We start from the raw sequence: 6,000 nt of genomic DNA on the forward strand, positions 1-6,000 counted from the left end.
GGCTCTCGACGCTCATGGCTGGCTGACGGCTCTCGACGCTCATGGCTGGCTGACGGCTCTCGACGCTCATGGCTGGCTGACGGCTCTCGACGCTCATGGCTGGCTGACGGCTCTCGACGCTCATGGCAGGCTGACGGCTCTCGACGCTCATGGCAGGCTGACGGCTCTCGACGCTCATGGCTCTCTGACGGCTCTGGCTGCTCATGGCTCGCTGGCGGCTCTGGCAGATCCTGTCTGGTTGGCGGCTCTGGCAGATCCTGTCTGGTTGGCGGCTCTGGCAGATCCTGTCTGGTTGGCGGCTCTGGCAGATCCTGTCTGGTTGGCGGCTCTGGCGGATCCTGTCTGACGGGCGGCTCTAGCGGCTCCTGTCTGGCGGGCGGCTCTAGCGGCTCCTGTCTGGCGGACGGCTCTGTAGGCTCATGGCAGACGGGCGGCTTTGCAGGCTCAATGCAGACGGGCGGCTTTGCAGGCTCAATGCAGACGGGCGGCTCAGACGGCGCTGGGGAGACGGATGGCTCAGATGGCGCTGGGGAGACGGATGGCTCAGATGGCGCTGGGGAGACGGATGGCTCTGGCCGGATAAGGCGCACTGTAGACCTGGTGCGTGGTGCCGGAACTGGAGGCACCGGGCTAAGGATACGCACCTTCCTACTAGTGCGGGGAGCAGGGACAGGGCACACTGTACTCTCAAAGCCCACTCTATACCTGGTGCGAGGTACCGGCACTGGTGACACCGGGCTGAGGACAAGCACATCAGGATTAGTAGGGGGAGAAGATACAGTGTATACAGGGCTCTGGAGACGCACAGGAGGCTTAGTGCGTGGTGCCGGAACTGGAGGCACCGGGCTAGATACACGCACTACAGGGAGAGTGCGTGGAGGAGGAACTGGGCTCAGGAGACGCACTGGTCGCCTAGTGCGTAGTGTAGGCACTGTAGGTACTAGGCTGGGGCGGGGAGGTGGCGCCGGAAATACCGGACCGTGGAGGCGTACTGGCACTCTTGAGCATTGAGCCTGCCCAACCTTACCTGGTTGAATGCTCCAGGTCGCCCGACCAGTGCGTGGAGGTGGAATAACCCGCACCGGCCTATGTAGGCGAACCGGGGAAACCATGCGTAAGGCAGGTGCCATGTATGCCGGCCCGAGGAGACGCACTGGAGACCAGACGCGTTGAGCCGGCCTCATGACACCTGGCTCAATACCCAATCTAGCCCTACCAGTGCGGGGAGGTGGAATAACCCGCACTGGGCTATGCACTCGTACAGGAGACACCGTGCGCTCTACTGCGTAACACGGCGCCTGCCCATACTCCCGCTCTCCACGGTAAGCCTGGGAAGTGGGCGCAGGTCTCCTACCTGCCCTTGGCCCACTACCTCTTAGCCCCCCCCCAAGAAATTTTTGGGTGTTACTCACGGGCTTTTTGGGCTTCCGTGCCAGACGCGTTCCCTCATAACTCCGGTTCCTCTCTCCAGTAGCCTCTGCTCTCCTCAGTGCCTCCAGCTGTTCCCATGGGAGGCGATCCCTACCAGCCAGGATCTCCTCCCATGTGTAGCAACCTTTCCCGTCCAATATATCGTCCCAAGTCCATTCCTCCTTCTTTTCCTGTCCCTTACTCCGTTTACTCCGCTGCTTGGCTCTGGAGATTTGCGGCGGTCCTCCTTCTCTTCAGTCGAAAGGGAGGAGTATTGATCGAACCAAGGCGCAGTGGAGTTTGAACACATATTTAATAAACGAAAACACGAACTTAACTAAACTAACAAAACAACAAACGGTGTAGACAGACCTAGACGACGAACTTACATGAAACAAGAAGAACGCACGAATAGAGAAAACAGGCTACACAAAAACAACGATGAACAAAACAAACCGAAAACAGTCCCGTGTGGTGCAACGACATACACAAACACGGAAGACAATCACCCACAACGAACACTGTGACAACGCCTACCTAAATATGACTCTTAATTAGAGGAACGCCAAACACCTGCCTCTAATTAAGAGCCATACCAGGCAACCCAAAACCAACACAGAAACAGAAAACATAGAATGCCCACCCAACCTCACGTCCTGACCAACTAACACACATAACAACTAACATAAATAGGTCAGGAACGTGACACCATTCTTGATACACACAGTAAACTGTTGAGCAGGAAAAACCCAGCGACATTTCAGTTCTTGACTCAAACCGGCACTTCAATATTTTATCTTGCCTATTCACCCTCTGAACGGCACACATACACAATCCATGTCTCATTTGTCTCTAGGCTTAAAAATCCTTCTTTAACCTGTCTCCTCATCTTCATCTACACTGATTTAAGTGGATTTAACAAGTGAATCAATAAGGGATCATAGCTTTCACCTGGATTCACCTGGTCAGAGCTACATCATGGTCAGAGCTACATCATGGTTAGAGCTACATCATGGTCAGAGCTACATCATGGTCAGAGCTACATCATGGTCAGAGCTACATCATGGTCAGAGCTACATCATGGTCAGAGCTACATCATGGTCAGAGCTACATCATGGTCAGAGCTACATCATGGTCAGAGCTACATCATGGTCAGAACTACATCATGGAAAGTTGCTAAAGTTTTGTACACTCAGTGTAGAACCTTAATCAAATCTCCCCTACTCCTGGTTGTACCACGTACGTAGCTAACCCATATCACTACGCTCTCTCTCTCTCTCTCTCTCTTTCCCTCCCACACTCTTTATCTTTCTCCACCTACATTTCTCTCTCTGTCTTCCATTGTCTCATTCCTTCCATGTATGTCTTTCTCCTCCAGCTTCAGTGATGTAACACCTACAGTTGATGGTTGTTGGCTGTCTCCATGCCTTTTAATATATGTACAGGTGTGCTACAACGTTTCAATGCCCTCCTCTCTTTGGTCTACCTGCTGTAACATTGTACTATCCCTGCTCCAGAACGATATGCACAGATGAACAAAACATTACACGTCCATCTGTGTCTAGCACAGCTGCCTGATGCTCTAATTGCAGGGAATGTAAAAACCAAAACATCTGTAGACAAACAGGCAAACCACCCGTGTCATGTACAGCATGCTAGGTAGAGATCGAGGTACAGGTACAGAGGCTGTTGAAACAGGCTTGTTAAAATGACACAGTCTTAATGACTCCTGACGTTCTTCCCCTAACAACATGAATAAAGCCATGGAAAACAGGCCCAGGCCTCGTGCATAAGGGGCTGAGCTGAGCGCTAGCCGGGTAGGGGAGCGTAGAGTGTGGTGCTGCCTGGCACAGTGTACTTCAGATCTGTGTAATTAATGCTTGGATTAAGGCACTGACAACGCTGGGCCGCTGTGGAGTGACAACGGGGGATATGAAGAGTGAGAAAGAGACAGAAAATGAGAGAGATGGACGGACAGGCAGACAGACAGACAGACAGAAAGAGAGAGAGAAAGAGAGAGAGAGAGAGAGAGAGAGAGAGAAAGAGAGAGAAAGAGAAAGAGAGAGAGAGAGAAAGAGAGAGAGAGAGAGAGAGAGAGAGAGAGAGAGAGAGAGAGAGAGAGAGAGAGAGAGAGAGAGAAAGAGAGAGAGAGAGAGAGAAAGAGAGAGAGAGAGAGAGAGAGAGAGAGAGAGAGAGAGAGAGAGAGAGAGAGAGAGAGAGAGAGAGAGAAAGAGAGAGAGAAAGAGAGAGAGAGAGAAAGAGAGAGAGAGAAAGAGAGAGAGAGAAAGAGAGAGAGAAAGAGAGAGAGAGAGAAAGAGAGAGAAAGAGAAAGAGAGAGAGAAAGAGAGAGAGAAAGAGAGAGAGAAAGAGAAAGAGAAAGAGAGAGAGAGAGAGAGAGAGAGAGAGAGAGAGAGAAAGAGAGAGAGAGAGAGAGAGAGAGAGAGAGAGAGAGAGAGAGAGAGAGAGAGAGAGAGAGAGAGAGGACTGTCAAATCTTTTATTAGTTACCCAATGGTGTTTGTGTTGTTTCCTTTGTGAACTGTGGTCCTGGGGGTCCTGGGGGTTGATGAGGGTGGCAGGGTTGAGTGAACGGGATCAGTCATTCTCCCTATATGTAAAGTGACAGAACAGTGCCAGTGGCCAAAGAAGAGCGGAGCATAGAGAGTAGATGTCCGCAGGGCTACTGAAGACCAAGGACTGCCTTTGAAACAGTACGTTCCATTTATGGTTTGCATACCTTTGCTAGTGTGGCTCCTAGCGAGCACTTCCACTGAGCGATGAATGGCTCTCGGAATAGACTCACACGCTCGTTTCCAAGGCAACCAGAACCTGTGGCCAGAACAGGGTGCTTAGACTGACTTTGACTGACAGGAGATAAAACCTTGGCTTTACGGTCGAACGTTAACGTCCTGTTCAAATGACCTTTCCACATTCATTAAGGGACTGATTAGTTGAAGAGAAGACACACAGAGAAAGGATGAGCATACAAATCTGACAAAGGGAACTTAACATCTTTAGCTAAAACGTTTTGCTTGATAAAAGTCCATTGTATGGTTCAAATTGTGTAATTACAACAATTACTTATTTTTAATTGCTGAAGTAAACTTGATGTTTTCAGGAATGACTCAAGCCCTGAAGGAGGAGCCAGTTAATGTTGTGATCCCTTGGGTTACTTCACAAAGGAAGCCCCAGTAACTTAAAGGGGAAAATTAGAACCTGAAAGAAACAAAGAAATGAAAACTCAGTGGGCCGGCTCTAAGTGAGAACATTGCTTTCAGTGGTCTAATTAATCACACGATCATCCATCTGTCTGTCTACGTAGTGTAGTCCAGTGAGGAGACAGTGGGGCCGAGACACTCAGAGGAGAGGAGATTAGGGGAGAGGAGGGGAGAAGAGAGGAGAGGAGATGCGTGGAGAGGAGAGGAAAAGAGGGGAGAGGAGATGAGGGGAGATGTGGGATGATGAGAGGAGATGAGATGAGGGGAGATGAGAGGGGTTCAAATCAAATCAAATCAAACTGTATTCGTCACATGAACCGAATACAACAAGTGTAGACCTTACCGTGAAATGCTTACTTACACGCCCTTAACCGACAGTGCAGTTGTGTGGCGATGAGTGCATAAGAGGGGATAAGAGAGGAGAGGAGATTGCGGGAAAGGAGAATATGGGAGAGGAGAGGAGATGAGTGGAGAGGAGAGGAGATGAGTGGAGAGGAGGGAAGAGGAAATTAGGGAGAGGAGATGAGGGGAGAGGAGATGAGGGATAAGAAAAGAGAGGAGGTTATGAGAGAGGAGAGGTGATTAGGGGAGAGGAGAGGAGGGGAGAGGAGATGAGGGGAGAGGAGATGAGGTCCTGTGTGGCTCAGTTGGTAGTGCACTTGCAATGCCAGGGTTGTGGGTTTGATTCCCACTGGGGACCAGTATGAATGAAAAAGTAGGCACACTACTGTAAGTTGCTCTGGATGAGAGTGTCTGCTAAATGACTAAAATGTAAAAATGAGAGGGGAGAGGAAATGCGGGGCGATAAGGGAAGATTAGGTGAGGAGATTACGGGAGATGGGTTGAGGAGATGAGGGATGTTCTGCCAGAGACATTCTCAATCTCTATTCAAAAACCACATACCAAGATAGTGCTCAGAATAAATGGTATGGTCTCACATGTCAGTAAACAAATGCACATTGTCATTGCCAATTTCTGGCCTCCCCATTACGGATGTCCCTATGATTACCAATAGGGGGTGCTATCTTTTTTTCCTTTCTCCTCCAGTGGATCAAATGTCAGTACCTATCCTGGCTGGGAACCCTATAGACTAAGTAGGACATGCAAGCAGAGAGAGAACCACTCAACCGTCACTGCACTCCTGAAACATCCCCTAATTACACACCACCACCAACAACTAAAAATGTATGTAGTTCTGTCCTTGAGCTGTTCTTGTCTAATGATGTTCTGTATTGTGTCATTCTGTATTATGTTTCATGTTTTGTGTGGACCCCAAGAAGAGTAGCTGCTGCTTTTGCAACAGCTAATGGTGATCCTAATAAAATACCAAGTACCAAATTCTGCTGCTGTTACTAGAGTTCTCCCCATCACAT

The sequence above is a fragment of the Salvelinus fontinalis genome, chromosome 29 (genome assembly GCF_029448725.1).
Source record: "Salvelinus fontinalis isolate EN_2023a chromosome 29, ASM2944872v1, whole genome shotgun sequence".
Lineage (NCBI taxonomy): Eukaryota > Metazoa > Chordata > Actinopteri > Salmoniformes > Salmonidae > Salvelinus > Salvelinus fontinalis.